This window comes from Pan troglodytes, chromosome 14 (assembly GCF_028858775.2).
Source record: "Pan troglodytes isolate AG18354 chromosome 14, NHGRI_mPanTro3-v2.0_pri, whole genome shotgun sequence".
Taxonomy (NCBI): domain Eukaryota; kingdom Metazoa; phylum Chordata; class Mammalia; order Primates; family Hominidae; genus Pan; species Pan troglodytes.
This window is the reverse complement of record NC_072412.2, coordinates 43,591,603-43,608,911: the sequence shown is the minus strand read 5'-3', so window position 1 is coordinate 43,608,911 and position 17,309 is coordinate 43,591,603. Positions and strand designations below refer to the sequence as shown.

The following is a 17,309-nucleotide window of genomic DNA, read 5'->3' as shown; positions in this document are numbered from 1 at the left end:
AAAAATACTTTTTTGAACTGTTAAAGTGATTCTTCATGGGGGTCACCAGTGAATGTATGAAATAGGTGATCTGTTTTGTATGTTTTTGCATTTTCCTGATTAGCATCATCTTTCCTGATTAGTTTCCAGAATTGGATTTTTTTAGATGCAATTTTTGTACCTCAATTTTGCAAACCATTAAAACTCTCTTGAGTTAATACTGTAAATATCAAGAGTAATTTGACCAAGTCTTTTAATGCTAGATTGATCAAAATATAACTCTTACAGAATAGCATCCAAAAACAGTTCCTTTACCCAGAAGAACATTTGAAAATAATGGCTGATTAGAGAACTATGCAATTCATAAGAACTGTTGAAATGAAAAATGTTTTGTATTTTAGTGTTCTACTTGCGCAAATAATTGTAGTGGGAGAAATCTTGGCCTCATAGTCTCTTGTTTTTAAATCTTATCAAGACAGCATGGAGAAGGGTAATATTTAGTTTTATTGATTCTTGTTTTTATAGCTACATAATTTTACTTAATTGAAGCCACAGAAACAATTTACCTTTTCTATGCAGGATTTGCTTAGAAGCAAGAGGATTTCCTTTCAGATTTGAAGAAAAGTTATTGAAGAAATGGACCCCCAAAATTAAAAATAACATTAAGATGGGGTCCTAGGCAAGAAGTAAAAATTGAATTAATGACAATTGGTGGATTAAAATGTTAATAATTTGGCTCCCCAAAGAAATTAATACTCTGAAAGAAATCAAATTTCTAAAAGGCAGTTATGATTTAGAATAGCTGTTGTATTGGGGGTGGGGGAAAGGAAGCTAACATTCTTGGCTTTATTAACCTGGTAAGTTTGGAAAAAAAGTAAAGATTCTGTGCACAAAATTTTGTTTTTAGAATTAAAGCTATTAAAAGGTTTACAGACACAGTATATTTCAATGGAAGGCTGTATTTTATTTGAATATAAAAAAAATCTATAAGCTTTTCCTATATGTGTATGAAAGGGTAGGTTGGGCATGGAAGTTAAAATACACCCTGCATTGGAAACCTGAAAAATATTGCAAAGATAATGGTGACATGAGTTTTTAAAAAGTAATTTTTAAAATATAGACTCTTCTCTACATCATCAGTAACCTTCAAAATAAAAATACTACAGAATGTTGAATTTGGCTTACCATTGTATTTTTGAGGTATAGGAACATAGGCTTATGGTTTCACCATCACTGACTAGGTTAACTGTAGTATAAAAATCTGTTTTGATTGTTCTTTAGTAAGGAAACAAATGGTTTTTTTTGTTTGTTTGTTTGTTTGTTTTTTGTAGCTTTTGTTTAAAAAAACATGACAAGCAGTGTGACTGCAAAGTCCTGACTTTATAGGTTATTGTAAATATGTACACAGATCTTATTTTCTTTGCCATATTGAAATACTCTGACAAATGTCAGTGCTTAGATGTCCTAAGCAATTTTTTTACTTTATTTTTATCCAGGTATTTTTGTTTCCCTTTAAAAATATTTCATAGTAATTTAGTCCTAAAATGTGAAAGATTTGTTTCAAAATTCAGCACTTAGGTACTCTGGAGTGTTTTTTCCACTAATATGTACATCTAAGGTAATTAGATTACTGCATTAAAAATGTTAGTGAACTTTGAAGTATTCATCGGAGTTTTCAGGAATTATGATCAAAGGGATCTCTGCTGAAGAGGTAAGGTATGGCATAGGTAGAAAAATATTCAAAATATGTTTAATGTTTGGATTATAATGTAAACTACAACAGGTATCCTTGGGTTTTCAGATAGATGTAGAATTAGGAAAATAATTTTTCTTAAAACTCTCAGAGAAGTGAAATTGATAAACCACAAATTTGTTTTTGTGTGGCTTTGGAGTGCATTTAGAAACATGTCCACAGACATTGTACTCTGTGTATATGTAGCCTCCAATATTCCAAGGCATTTCCTACCCCTGCTCTCAGCATTTATGATTCATATTTAATTTCTCAAGCCTGAGCACTGTAAAAATACTGTACTTTGGTAAGTTGAGTATATATTTCATGAGATTATTGCCTGGAATATTTTTGGCAAAATTTTTGCAGATTTTGGCAAAGCAAAAGGAAAGTACAATCTCCTTTTGGCTGTTTGTATTAAAATCTAGAACTTAGAAAACAATTGCTTGACTTAGAACTTTTATTTTGGTTTGAGAAATTAAGGAATTCTGTAAATGTTTACTTAGCACTGTAACTCGGAAGTCTTGTACTGAGGATCAAGAAATAATATTGTTGCCTGGTATATAAAATAATTGACAGGAGAAAGTGATATACTATTATTCTCTAGGGAATATTAAGTAGGTTCAAAGGGTTGTGTTAGGATAATAGCATATCTAGAAACAAAGAAAAATGCAATATTGAATATGGACAAGATAGGAAAATAGATTAGGACTTTTCCCCCTAGAATTAAATTACTAGTGTAATTTACTCAATAAAGGATAACATCGAAAAATGCAGTAATCCTGCATCATGTTTTTGAGTTCTTTAAAAAGAACTGCTAGTGGACATTTTTGGCTTTTTTTTTTTTTTTTTTTTTTTTTTTAAGACAGGGTCTCACAGTGTCACCTAGGCTGGAGTGCAGTAGCACCATTATAGTTCACCAAGTGATCCTCTTGCCTCAGTTTTTTCTGCTACAGGCGTGCACTGCCATGTCTGCTTTTTTTTTTTTCTCCTTGAGACAGGGTCTTACTCTGTCGCTCAGGCTGCAGTGCAGTGGCTCAATCCTGGCTCACTGCAGCCTTGAACTCCCCAGGTTCAGGTGATCCTCCTACCTCAGCCTCTCAAGCTGGGACTATAGGTATGCACCACCATACCCAGCTAATTTTTGTATGTTTTTGCAGAGATGGAGTTTATGTCGCCCAGGCTGAGGAGTGATCCTCCCTCCTCAGTCTCCTAAAATGTTGAGATTACGGGCATGGGCTACTGCTCCTGGCCTGGCTTTTCTTAAAATAATTTGCTATTTATTCCACCTTACCTTTTGATGTAGAAAAAGTGATAATGTGAATCAACATGCCATCATTACCTTTGCTAAGTTCTTTGTGATAGAACTTGGCATTTCATAGCTGATTCCATGTACATTCAGGATACTATTTTTGTTTGTTTGTTTTGGAGACAAGAGTCTCGCTCTATTGCCCATGCTGGAGTGCCGTGGGGCAACCTCAGCTCACTGCAACCACCACCTCCTGGGTTCAAGCGATTCTCCCACCTCAGCCTCCCGAGTACCTGGGATTACAGGCACCTGCCATCATGCTCGGCTAATTTTTGTATTTTTGTAGAGACGGGGTTTCACCATGGTGGCCAGGCAGGTCTTGAACTCCTGACCTCAGGTGATCCACCCGCCTCGGCCTCCCAAAGTGCTGGGAAAGGATACTCTTTGCTAAGAAGTTGATTCAGAATTTGCTTCCATGCCTTTTTTTTTTTTTTTAATTTTATTTGATACAGAGTCTTACTCTTACCTAAGCTGGAGTGCAGTGGCAAGATCTCAGCTCACTGCAACATCTGCCTCCTGGGTTCAAGTGGTTCTCGCCTCAGCCTCGTGAGTAGCTGGGATTACAGGCACGGACCACCATGCCCAGCTAATTTTTTGTACTTCTAGTAGAGATGAGGTTTCACCATGTTGGCCAGGCTGGTCTCGAACTCCTGACCTCAAGTGATTGATCCACCTCAGCCTCCCAAAGTACTGGGATTACAGGCACCGGCCATCATGCCTGGCTAATCATGCCCTCAAGTGAACCACCACGCCTGGCCCCCGCTCCCATGCCATTTTTACTTGAAAATTACTTTAGAATTCTCTAGCTTAGCACCCTTATTTTACATGCAAGATAATTGGTATCCAAAAATACCACATACATTTCTAATACCACACTCTTTTTAAACAAATTGTCTGTAGTACTCAAGTCTCTTCACTACCAGATGTACCACTTTACTACTTACTGCTGCTTGTTGATCCTAGTTTGAGACGACAGAGCAAGTCTGATCCCTTTCAAATGTGACAGCCTTCAAGATAGCTATTAATTTCCCATCAATTCCAAGCCCAAGTCTTCTACGTATTAAGTATCCCCATATTCTTAACTCTTATTCATGTAGCATGCTTTTGAGATCCTTAAAGATTTTGTAGATCGACTGGGTGTGGTGGCTCACGCCTGTAATCCCAGCACTTCGGGAGGCTGAGGCAGGCGGATCACAGGTCAGGAGATCGAGACCATCCTGGCTAACACGGTGAAACCCCGTCTCTACTAAAAATATAAAAAAAAAAGCCAGGCATGGTGGCGTGCGCCTATAGTCCCAGCTACTCGGGAGGCTGAGGCAGGAGAATGGCGAGGACCTGGGAGGCGGAGCTTGCAGTGAGCCGAGATGGTGCCACTGCACTCCAGCCTGGGCGACAGAGCAAGACTCCGTCTCAAAAAAAAGATTTTGTAGATCTTCTGTGAGCGCACTGCAGCTTCTGTTAGTGTGTGACACCAAACCAGCACATTACAGATGTGCTCTGCCTGGGCTTATAACACGTGACCTTATGTTACGTTTGGCCTGGAATACTCATACCGCTTTCTCCTTAAACATTTATCCAGTAAAGTGCTTGATTTTATGCATGTTGAGATTCTCCTAGGCAAAGAAATTATAGTGATATGAAAAAGTATTTTGTTTCTAAAAATTAGGCTAGTAGTCTGTATCTGCAAAGTATTTGTATTTTGCACAGCTTATAAAAGAAATTGACTCAGTGTTACAGCCACAACCTTGGGAAATCATAAATACAAAAGTACAGTCACCATTTAAGTTATTTTCAGTTTGCTTTAATTCTGACTTTAAATTGTATATTAAATTTTGTAAATATAAAATGTTATTTTTCAGGTTGTATTTACTAATTTAAGGGTAACCAGGCTTGTTGGAGACACTTGTCATGTGACTGGTATTGAGAAGAAAATAAACTTGAGTTTAGTAACATAATTAAAATTAGTGGAAAAGTGTGGGACATATATCAAATGGCAGAAGATGGTGAAGAAGTAGTCCTGGAAGTTTGAGAATATGGCCTAAGTTCTAATTCAGGCACAGTCTTGTGTTGCATATTGAAATACAGTGCAAACATTCTGCTATAGCAACATTATTTTAGTATAATAGTGCTTTTAATTACCATTTAAAATATTTATCCTTCCTCCCCCAAATCTTGAACTCCTGGAAGACATGAGGTGTTTTATTTATTTAATGGTTGCATGTACATCTAAGGGTATAGATACCCCAATTTGAGAAACACTGGTTGAGTTAGGATATATCCTGTCTTGCCTGATTTAGAAAGAATTTGGGGGAAAATAAGAAAAGAACAAACATTTACATACCTACTAAGTGTACCTTTGCTAGGTGCTTCAGGTATATTTACCTAATTTAATTGAGTTAACCTGTGAGAAAGGTGATAATTTTTTCATTTTACACATAAAAATGTTGAAGCTCAGAGGTTACAAGACTTGGCCAAGGACATAAAATCTGTAAGCAATGAAGATGGCATTCCAAGGCAGATCTGTTGATCTATTACACCATTGATAATGCATTTGCATATTCTCAGAATTTCATATAGAACCTCAGTGTCTGAATTAAAGGGTTATTTTAGTATTTTTAAATAGACTTTTAAAAAAGAGCAGTTTTACATTTATGGAATAGTTGACCAGTAAGTGTAGAGAGTTCCCATTTACCTCCTCCTCCCTCCCACAGTTTCCTGTTACCATCTTGTGTTAGTGTGTTATATTTGTTATAATTGATGAACCAGTATTGATCAATTATTAATTAAAGTCCATAGTTTACATTGGGGTTCATGCTTTCTGTCGTGCAGTTCTATAGGTTCTGTCAAATACATGTCACGTATTCACCATTAGTATCATACAGAATAGTTTGACCTAGAAATGTCCTTTGCTCCCTTATTTGTGTGATGGCTGGATCATATGGTAAGTCAGTGCTTAGCTTTGCAGTACAGAAACTGCCAAACTGTCTTCTAAAGTGACTTTACCATTTTGCATTCCCATCAGCAATGAATGTGATTTCTGTTGCTCCACATTCTCACCAGCATTTGATGTTATCATTTGGTTGTAGCTACTCTAATAGGTGTGTAGTGGTATCTCATTGTTTTAATTTGCAATTCCCTAATGATATATGATGTTGAACATCTTCTCATACACTTTCCACTCAATCTGCTGAGTGTCTGCTTAAATTATTTACCCATTTTAAAAATGAGGTTTTTTTTTTTTTTTTTTTTTGAGTTTTAAGAGTTCTTGATATATTTTGGATACCAGCTTTTTATCGGGTGTTTGGTAAATGTTTTATCCCAATCTGTGGCTTGTCTTCTCGTTCTCTTAATATTGTCTTTTGCAAAGAAATTTTAATAAAGTCTACCTTTACTGGGTCATGATTTTGGTGGTGTATCTAAAAATTTAAGGCCACCTAGATTTTCCCGTTTTATATCCTACAGATTTTTTTTTAAGTTTTGTGATTTACATTTAGATCTATGACTGGGTCTCAGTTTTTGTGAAAGGGGTAAGGTTTGTGTTTACATTGATTTTTGGGGGGATGAGGGACATATGATGTCCAGTTGTTCCAGCACCATTTGTTGAAGACTGTTCTTTCTCCATGAATTGCCTTTGCTCTCTTTTCAAAGGTCAGTTGACTCTATGTGGTTCTACATCTGGGCTCTTTATTCCATTCCACTGATCTTTTCTTTGCCAATATCATACTGTGTTGAATACTGAAGCTTTTTACTAAGTCTTGAAGTCTGGAGAGTGTAAATCCTCTGACTTGGTTCTTCGGTATCGTGTTGGCCATTTTGGACCTTTTGCTTTTCCACATAGACTTTCAAATCAGTTTGCCTGTATCCACCATGCCAGGATTTTGACTGGGATTGCACTGAATCTAAAGATCAAGTTGGGAAGAATTGACATCTTAGCATTATTGAGTATTCCTATCTATAAACATGGAATATCTCTCCATTTTTTCAGATCTTTGATTTTTGATTAGCATTTTTTAGCTTTTTCCTTATATAGACCTTATATGAGATCCTATTTTGTTAGATTTATACCAAAGTGTTTAATTTCTTGGTGTTAATGTAAATGGTGTTTTAATTTCCAATTCCAATTGTTCATTGCTGGTGTATGGGAAAGCAATTGACTTGTGTACTAACCTTATATTCTTCAACCTTGCTATAGGTGTTAGTTGCAGGAATCTTTTCCTTGATTCCTAGCGGTTTTCAACATACACAATCATATCATCTGCAAACAAGTTTTATTTGTTCCTTTTCAATCTGCATACCTTTCATTCTGTTTGCTTATTGCACTGGCTAGGACTTCCCAGTATAATGTTGAATTGGGGTGGTGAGAGGAGACATCCTTGTCTTGTTCCCAATATTAGGGGAAAGCATCCTTCTTCACCAACAAGAAAGACATTTCTCAACAGTAAGTGAGATGTTCACTGTAGGTTTTTTTTTGTTGATACTCTTTATCAGGTTGAGGGAGTTTCCCTCTCTTCCTAGTTTGCCCAGAGTTTTTATGAATGGATGTTGGATTTTTGTCATGTGCTTTTTCTGCATTTATTGATAGGATCACATGATTTTTCTTTAGCCTATTGATGTAGTAGATTTTATAAATTGACTTTTGAATGTCAAACCAGCCTCATATATATGGAAAAATCTCACTTGGTCATGGTGTAGAATTTTTTTTATACATTGTTGGATTTGATTTGTATTTTGTCAAGGATTTTTGCATCAATATTAATGAGAGATTGGTCTGTAATTTGCCTTTCTAGTATTATCTTTCTAGTTCTGTTACAAAGGCCTCACAGAATGAGCTAAGAATTGTTTACTGTTTCTGCTTTCTAAAGAGATTATAGAGAATTGGTATCATATCATGAGATACCTGGTAGAACTCTACATGGGAAGGTTATTAATGATTGATTCAATTTCTTTAATAGATATGGGCCTATTCAGTTTATCTGTTTTTTCCCATGTGAATTTTGATAGATTATTCAAGGAATTTGCCCATTTCATCTAACTTAACAAATTTGTGGAGACAGAACTGCTCATAACACTTATTATTCTTTTAATACCCATGGGATCAGTAGTCATGCTTTTTGATTTGTGGTATTATTTTTTGGTGTCTTTTATTGGCTAGCCTGGCCCTAAGTTTTATCAGTTTTATTGATCAAAGAACTAGATTTTGGTTTTGTTGATTTTTCTGTATTAACATGTTTTCAGTTTCATTGATTTCTGATCTGATTTCTTTTTCTGTTTGCTTTAGATTTATATTGCTCTTCTGTTTCAGTTTTCTTAGATTATTGGTTTTCAGTCTTTTATATGCTTTCAGTGTTATAAATTTCCCTCTAGCACTGTTTCTGCTGCATTCCAAAAATTTTGATAAACTTTTTATTTTCATTTAGTTTGAAACAATTAAAAAAATTGAGGCTTCTTTGACCGATGTTATATTTAGAAGTGTATTTTTAAATTTCTAAGTATTTTGTGGGTTTGCAACTATCTGTAAATATTTGGTATGTGTTATTGATTTTTAGTTTAATTCCATTGTGGCCTGAAAGCTTGGTTTGTATTCTTTTACATTTGTTTTATGTTTTTATTGCCCAGAATGTGGTCTGTTTTGGTGAACATTTATGTGAGCTTGAGAAGAATGTGTATTCTGTTTGTTGTTGGATGAAGTAGCCTATAGATGTCAATTAGATCCTGTTGATTGATGGTGCTGTTTAGTTCAATTATGTCCTTACCGATCTTCTGCCTTCTGGATCTGTCAATTCCTGATTGAGGGGTGTTTAAGTCTTTAACTATGATAGTGGATTTGACTAGTCCTCCTTACATTTCTATCAGTTTTTGTCTCATATTTTGATGCTCTATTGCTAGGCACATACATATTAAGAATGGTTATGTCTTCTTGGAGTATTGGCCCCTTTATCATAATGAAATGCCCTTTGTCTTTGATAACTTTCCTTGTTCTGAGGTCTGCTTTGAGATTAATGCAGCTATTCCCACTTTGTTTTGATTAGTGTTAGCATAGCATATCTGTCCCTATCCTTTTACTTTTAACCTCTATGTGTTTTTATATTTAAAGTGGGCTTCTTGTAGCCAACATATAGTGTACAGTCGGATCTTGTTGTTTTAAATCCACTTTGAAAGTCTCTGTGTTTTAATTGGTATATTTAAGCTGTTCACATTTAAAATGATTATTGATTTAGTTGGATTAGTTATCTGGTCTAGGTTTGCAGCTTTTCTGTTCATTGCTCTTGTTCTTTTTTAAAAAATTTATTTTGCCTTCCACTCTTTTTCTGCCTTCTCTGTTATTAGTTGAACATTTTAAATAATTCCGTTTTCTGTCTGTTCATAGCATATCAATTATACTTAAAAAATTTTTGTTTTAGTTGCCCTAGAGTTGGCAGTGTACATTTACAACTAATCCACCTTCAGTTAACATTAAAACTGTTTTATGGGCAGTGCTGGTACCTTATAACACAGCATTACCAATTATTTCTCCCATTTCTTATAACACTGCTGTTTTTTATTTTGCTTTTCCATAAATTATAATTATTCAATATATTGTTGATGTCATTATTTTGAACAAACTTATGTGTTAGATCAGTTAAGAATTTTTAAAATAAACGTTTTGTTTTTATCTTTCATTCTTTAATGCTTTTCCTTTCTTTTTGCAGATCGGTAACCTATATTTTCCTTCTTTCGGAAGAACTTTTAACATTTTTTTCAAGACAGGTCTAGTAGTGACAAATTCTCTATTTTTATCTGAGAAAGTCTTTTTTTCTCTTATACTTTTTAAGAATTTTGCTGTATGCAGAATTGTAGGTTGATAGTTTTTTCTTTCAGCACTAAATATTTCACTTCAATCTTCTTGCTTGCATGGTTTCTGAAGAAATGTCTGATGTAATTCTTATCCTTGTTCCTCAATAGGTAAGGTTTCTCTTAACTACCATCTGTGGCTTCTTTAAGTATCTTTTCGTTGTCTTTGATTTTCTGCAGATTGAATATGACATGCCTAAGTGTAGATTTTTGGTATTTATCTTATGTCATGTTCTCCAAACTTTCTGCCTCTGTGATTTGGTGTCTGTCATAAATGTTGGAAAATTTTCAGCCATTTTTTCTTCGATTACTATTTTAATGATTTTTCAGCTTTACAATGGTGCAAAAGCAATATGCATTCTGTAGAAACCATACTTCTCTTGCTATGCTGGGCAGCAGCAAGCCTCAGCTTCCAGTCAGCTATGCCTTTTTGACTGACAGTATTTTCACTCAGGATGGACTTACTGGGACTTAAGTGGAGGAGCATCTGTATTCTGTTTCCTTCTCTCTTTCTTTTCTGTCTTGGATTCCTATTATGCATACATTTTACCTTTTTAAATTGTCCTACAGTCTTAGGATATTCTATTCCTTTTTTTTTTCTTTGCTTTTCAGTTTTGGAAGTTTTTATTGACATATCTTTGAGCTCACTGATTCTTAGGCCATGTGCAGATGATCTGGTAACATGCATTCTTTTTTTCTGTTGCTGTTTTTTTTTTATTTCTGGCATTTCCTTTTGATTCTCAGAATTTTCATCTCTTTGCTTATATTACCCATCAATTCTTAACATGTTCTCTACTTTTTCCACTAGAGCCCTTAGCATGTTAGTAGTTATTTGCAATTGTTGGCCTAATAATTGCAAAATATCTGCCATATCTGAATCTGATTCTGACACTTGCTTTGGATCCTCAGACTGTTTTATTTTTCCTAACCTTTTAGCATGTCTAATGGTGTTTTTTGTTTGTTTGTTTGTTTGTTTGTTTGTTTTTGAGACAGGGTCTCACTCTGTTATCCAGGCTGGAGTACAGTGGCGCAGTCTTGGCTAACTGCAACCTCCACTTCCCGGTCTCAAGAGATTCTCCAGCCTCAGCCTCCTGAGGAGCTGGGACTGCAGGCGCAAGCCACCAACACCTGGCTAATTTTTCTATTTTTGTAGAGATGGGTTTTTGCCATGTTGTCCACACTAGGTTCAAACTCCTGAGATCAAGGCAGTCCGCTCATCTTAGCCTCCCAAAATGCTGGGATTACAGGTGTGAACCACTGAGCCTGGCTATTTTTTTTTTTTTTTTTTTTTTTGTTAAAAGCTAGATATGATGTATTGGGTAAAAGGAACTAAGATCAGTAGGACTTGAGCATGAAGTTTCATGTTTATCTGGCTAGGGGTTAATCTGTGTTTATTTGCTGTTGATGTCAGAGGCTAAAATTTCCTATAGTGTCCTTGATTTTGTCTACTCTGTGGTATTTGGGTTTCCCTAGAGACTCCCTTTTATTTTTACTTTTTTAGAGACAGGGTCTTGCTGTGTTACCCAGGCTAGAGTGCAGTGGCACGATCATGGCTTACTGCAGCCTTCAACTCCTGGGTTCAAGGGATCCTCCTGCCTCAGGCTCTTGAGAAGATGGGACTACAGGCATGCGCCTCCATGCTTGGCTAATTTATCTTTTGATTTTTGTAGAGGTGGGGGCTCACTGGGTTGCTAGGCTGGTCTTGAATTCCTGGGCTCAAGTGATCCTCCTGCCTCGGTTTCCCAAAGTGCTGTGATTACAGGCATGAGACTCCTTTTTAAATAGAACCTGAGCCTTACCATTCTTTCAGTTGTGATTTCCTGTTTTACAGGAGCTCTGTTGATTGTAGTAAGATGAGTGTTGTGGGGCGGGGAGAATAGTCTGTATGTAGTCCTGTGATTAGGCCTCAGGTTTTTTGTGGGACAGTGCCCCTGGGCTTTCACCTTCACAAATGCTTCTCAGCTTTTTTACCCACCTTAGGTGGAACAAGAAAGCTAGAGAAAGAACCCTAGTTGGATATTTTCCTTATTCCACTTGGTCAGGCTTTGATTTACCCGCTGTTGGTTAGCCTCTGGTAAAATAATTTTCCTTAAGGTCAGTCCTTTGTTAAGGATAACAGAATGTTCTGGGAATATTTGAATATGGTTACTTTTTCCTTTTTTCCTTTCTCCTTCCAGAAGCACAGGGATTTTTTTCTCTTTTCTTTACCCTGACAACCTGATGGGGCTTTTGGAGTTAAAAATCATGGAAGTAGCTGGGCACGGTGGCTCACGCCTGTAATCCCAGCACTTTGGGAGGCCTAGGCAGATGGATTACTTGAAGTCAGGGGTTTGAGACCAGCCTAGCCAACATGGTGAAACCTCATCTCTTCTAAAATAATACAAAAATTAGCTGGGCGTCATGGCGGGTGCTGTTAATACTCAGGAGGCTGAGGCAGGAGAATTGCTTGAATCCGGGAAGCGGAGGTTGCAGTGAGCCAAGATCGCGCCATTGCACTCTAGCCTGGGTGACAAGAGTGAAACTCCATCTCAAACAAACAAACAAAAAAAATCATGGAAGTGTGGGGAGCCCCTTAAGGCTGGTTTGCCAGGAGTTTCCATCTGTCAAACTAGTCCATATTTAGACTGTCTTAATTAATCTATTTAAGTTTTTCTTCCAGTTGTTGGCTTCAGCAATAGTTGCTGCTTCTGGTAAGCTGTGATTTTCTGTATTTGCTTGTTTCTTTAGTTTTGGAGGAGGCAGCAGATTGTCCTGTGATCTCGGTTCTCTGATGGATCTAAGAGAAGCTACTGATTTCCAGTTCAGCTTTTTTTTTTTCTGTTGTGTGGATAGGAGTGACAACTTCACTAGTTGAACTCAAAACTGGAAGTAGTATGAATTTTTCAGTGTCTGAATTTGCCTTCAATTTAGTTTGAGTCTCACGACTTAGAAGTAGGCTGTTCTACTAGGAGCTTTTTAAACCATTACAGTTATTTAATTTGATTCATTTAATCTCTATTGAGGATCTACTAAGTTTCATGCATCTTTTATTGTGTATAGTATTTCATGCACTGGAAATATTAAGATGCTTCTATCCCCATACTTCTTTTTTCAAAGGCTTTTTCTCATTGTTCTCTAGAGGATGGGTCTATCTCTTATATTTTGCTAAAGATTTGTTGCCTTTTGTATTTTATCTTTCCTTCTGTTAGCAAATGTTTTTCTCTATTAGCTCATTCTCATGAGTATCTAATTATGCTTTCATACATCATCTTAAGGAAACCACCTTGGGTCTTTCCACACCCCCTAACTTCTGCAATCTCTGTTCACTTTCATTATCAAGAGTTGTCTACTTATATTGTTACAATCTCTCAGATTTAGTTTACTTTTCAATCTATTCCATTCTGGCTGTCGCTTCTGATACCACTGTGAATGCTCTGTCATCAAGGTCCTCCCTGTTGCAAAATCCTTCTTCTCTGCGTGCCACATACTCCTACCTCCCCACCTCAGGCTCTGGCAGCCACAGATCCTACTATCTCTCTAGTTTTGCCTTTCCTGGAATGTCATTGTGTTGGAGTCATGCAGTGTGTAGCTTTTTCAGACTGGCTTTCATTTAGCAATATGAAAGTTTTTTTCATGTCTTTTTGTGACTTGGGAGCTCATTTCTTATTATTGTATATATCTACCACAGTTTGTTTATCGGTCATCTAATGAAGGACAGCTTGGTTGCTTGATGTTTTTGGCAGTTCTGAATAAAGCTGCCGCAAACATTGCTGTGCAGGTTTTTATGTGGACTTGTTTTCAACTCATTTGGGAAAATACCTGTGTGTGCAATTGCTGAGTCATGTAGTAAGCCTATGCTTAGCTCTGTAAGAGACTGCAGACTGTCTCAACTCGACTGTACTGTTTTTGCATTTCCACCAGCAATGAATATGAATTCATTTGCTCTGTATTCTTAGCAGCATTTGGTGTTGTCAGTGATTGTAGCCTGTCTAATAGGGGTGTGGTAGTATCCATTGTTTTAATTAGCATTTCTCTAGTGATATAGGGTGTTGAGCTCTCATTTCATTGTTTTTTTTTTCTCTATTATCTTTGGTGATACGTCTGCTCAGATTTTTTGCTCTTTTTTAAGATTTTTTCTTTATTGTGTGTTAAGAGTTCTTGGTATATTTTAGATACCAGTCCTTTATAAGATGTGTTTGACAAATATTTTCTCCTAGTCTGTGGCTTGTCTTTTCATTTTTTTTAAACAGTGTTTTACAGAGAAGAAAAATTTTCAATTTTAATGAAGTCTACCTTATCAATTTTTTCTTTATGGGTCATGATTTTCATGCTGTGTTTACAAATATATTGCCAAACAAGATTTTCTTCCTCATTATCTACAAGTTTTACAGTTTTGAATTGTATGTATAGGCCTGTGATACTTTCTGAGTTAACTTTTGTGAAAGATAAAAGGTCAGTGTTGGATAGATTCTTTTTCCTTTTGCATGTGGTTGTCCAGCACCATGAAGACTCTTCCTTCTCCACTGAATTGTCTTTGTACTTTTGCCAAAGATCGGATTTACCTCTTAAATCTTTGTCAAACCTGTCCACTTCTCACCATCTCCATTTTCAATCTCTTCAAGCCACCATCCTCTCTTGCCTAATTATTGCAGTAGTCCTTACTGGTCTTGCCTTATCTGTTGATCCCTGTTTTATTCACAGAATATGATTTGTGATTTTAAAGGCATAAATAAAATGCCTTTTCTGTTTAATATCTAATTGCTTTCCTTTATACAAACAACAAAATCCAAATTCTTTATCATGGCCTGTGAGACCCTAAATGATCAGGCCCTACCTTTTCTTCCAACTTTACCCTCATTCTTCCTCTCCAGCCACCTTTGGCTCATTTAGTCTCTGAATGTGTTACTGTCTACTACCTTAGGGGATTCCTAATGACTGGAATGCCCCTTTTAAGTCTCAGCTTAAATGTTTCCTCTTCAGGGATGCCTTTTCTAGTCATTATATCTAAACATTTAGTTCTCTTCCTTGACTTTTACTCTCTAACATTACATCAATTCTTTACTACTATTTTGTCCAATTTAAAAGCATATATTGTTGGTCTATTTATCGTCTGACTTCCTGAGACCAGGGATCATGTCTGTCTTGTTTGCTATTTTTTTTTAGCAGCTGCTACACAGTAGGCGCCAAACAAATATTTTAAGGAAGAAGACATAGGCAGCCTTTGAGATGCCCAAATTTAGTGAGGAAGATCCATATGTATGTAGGTAAATTATAGTGCCATTTTAGTGCTGTTAGAAAGTTGTAGTTTTGGAAAACAAGTAATGAAAGGTTAAGAAAGAAAAATCTTTCGGATTCTTCCTCAAGTGTGTGAACTTTATAGCTGTCAATTTATGAAGTCTTATTGCCTAGGTTTCTTTTCTTTTTTTTTCCATTCTTTGTCACTTTTATTCAGTAGGTTTTTTTCCCCTTATTTTCAGTGCCAGACACGACGAGGAGTGATTACAGCCAACTGTTATTAAAACATTTGTTCGCAACATATACCCCCTTTATACCACTGACCCCAAACTGACTCATTTTATGTGCTTTCATTCTTTCTTTTTTTAATATACCACTATCAAGACCGGGTGGAGGGGGCAAGGCTAAGAGAGATGAAGGGGAGGAGTCCAGGAGGCCAGAAGAGGAGAATGCTACAAGCCACAGTAAGAATGAGCTGTATTTAATTTTAAAAAAAGGGGGAAGGGGTGTACCCCACAAATGATACAGTAATGAGGATACACAATTAAATCCCATAGCATGACTGAAAGCTTTCACTGTGTTTGACATCATCACAATGGAATTGCCTAGGTTTCTTAGCTAAAAGTAAGTTTGTATCTTTTATTATTTGATAGTGGGGGGTTAGCGTTCTAGAAGTCCCAGGCTTAGGTTCTCAATTGTCTTAAGAAACCATCCATCTGTATTGACAATATGGGTGCTCTAGGGGCAGTCTTAAGCCCAATAAGAGGTCTTTTAGCGCACTGAGCTTTTGCTCTCTAGGGTCAGTGTTTGGATTTGAATATCCAGCACTGCCACTCACCTTGGGCAAGTCATTTAAACTGCATGTCTCAGTTTCCTCATCTGCAAAGGGACTAATAAACACACCTACCTCCTGGGGTGGTTTTAAGGAATACATTGGCTAATATATGTAAAGCATTTACTATGTGCCAGACCCTGCAATAAATGTGAAAGTAGTCTCTGTTACTACATAAAGGGCTTCTCATTTAGCCAAAATTTTATTACATTCTAGTACACTTACGTTGAGTAATATGCAACTTTTTCAGTGGATACTTCATTTCAACCTTACAGAGAAATTAGAAACCATCAGATGGGATATCCTTCATTCTGATACCAAACATAAATCTGACATGTTCAACACCCCTTCCTTCAGCTTCACCTATGCTCTATATCTTATCACCTCTGCTATCTGCGATCTTAAGATTTTTTAAAAATTACTTCTTTCTCATATTTAACTTTTTCCTTTCAACTAGATCCTTCTCTTATGCATAGAAGCATGTTAAAGTTTGTCTAAAACTTTCATTGATTTATATCTAGCTACTTCCCCATGCTTCCTCTGCGTACCCAAACTTAAAAACTCTGTAATCTCTCCATTCCTCCCCTACTCAGCCCACTTGAATCTTGCTTCCACCTCTGATAACCTCACTGAAATAATACTATTGAGGTTATTAGTAGATCAAGTGGACAGCTTTGTATCTAGTCATATGTGTACCCTCAGCAGCATTTGAAACAGTAGACTACATTCTCTTTTCACACTTTGGGTGCTGTTAATCTTTAGTCCTCTGATTTCCTGTCTTTCTGGCCAGTTTTTAGTCTGATTCGCAGACTCATTCTCACTCTACCTGGACTTTATATATGGGAGTTTCTTAGGCAGGGTCCTTGGTTATCATGTGTCAATTCTCTGGGCATTTCTACCAATACCACAGATTGAATACCTTCACACAGATGACTCGTGTTTATAACACTGATCAACTTCATAGATCTACCTATTTGACATCTCTTTTTGGGTGTCCCAGGAGCACTTCAAACATGCTTTATGAATTTATGATCTTCGCCTTCAAATCTGGGTTTCTTTTGGGAGATCTCATCTTAGTGACTGTCACCCACATGTGTTCAGTTATGTATGCTGGAAACCTGGGTGTCGTATTTCAGTATATCTGTAGTCCTTACACCATAATCCATCATCTAGTCCTGTTGATTTTTTTACGGGCTGGGGGGCTGAAATATCTCAGCCATATATCCTGTTGTCATTACCTTGTCTCAATCCATGATTTCCTAACTTGGATGCAAGAGTTCTAATTGGTCTCCTTGTATATAACCTTGTGCTAATGAAATTCGTTCTCCAGAATTTGGCTGGAGTGATGTTATTCCTTTAATTAAAACATTATATTGGCTTCCAATTAATTTTGGGATTCATGGGTAGGGTAGAGA

At 36.5% G+C, this 17,309-nt stretch overlaps 1 protein-coding gene across 3 annotated transcripts in view; it reads left to right on the top strand.

Annotated features, from left to right (window-relative positions):
• TSC22D1 (TSC22 domain family member 1) overlaps positions 1-17,309 on the top strand; it is a 146,454-nt gene that overhangs the window by 40,183 nt on the left and 88,962 nt on the right. The window lies entirely within an intron of this gene.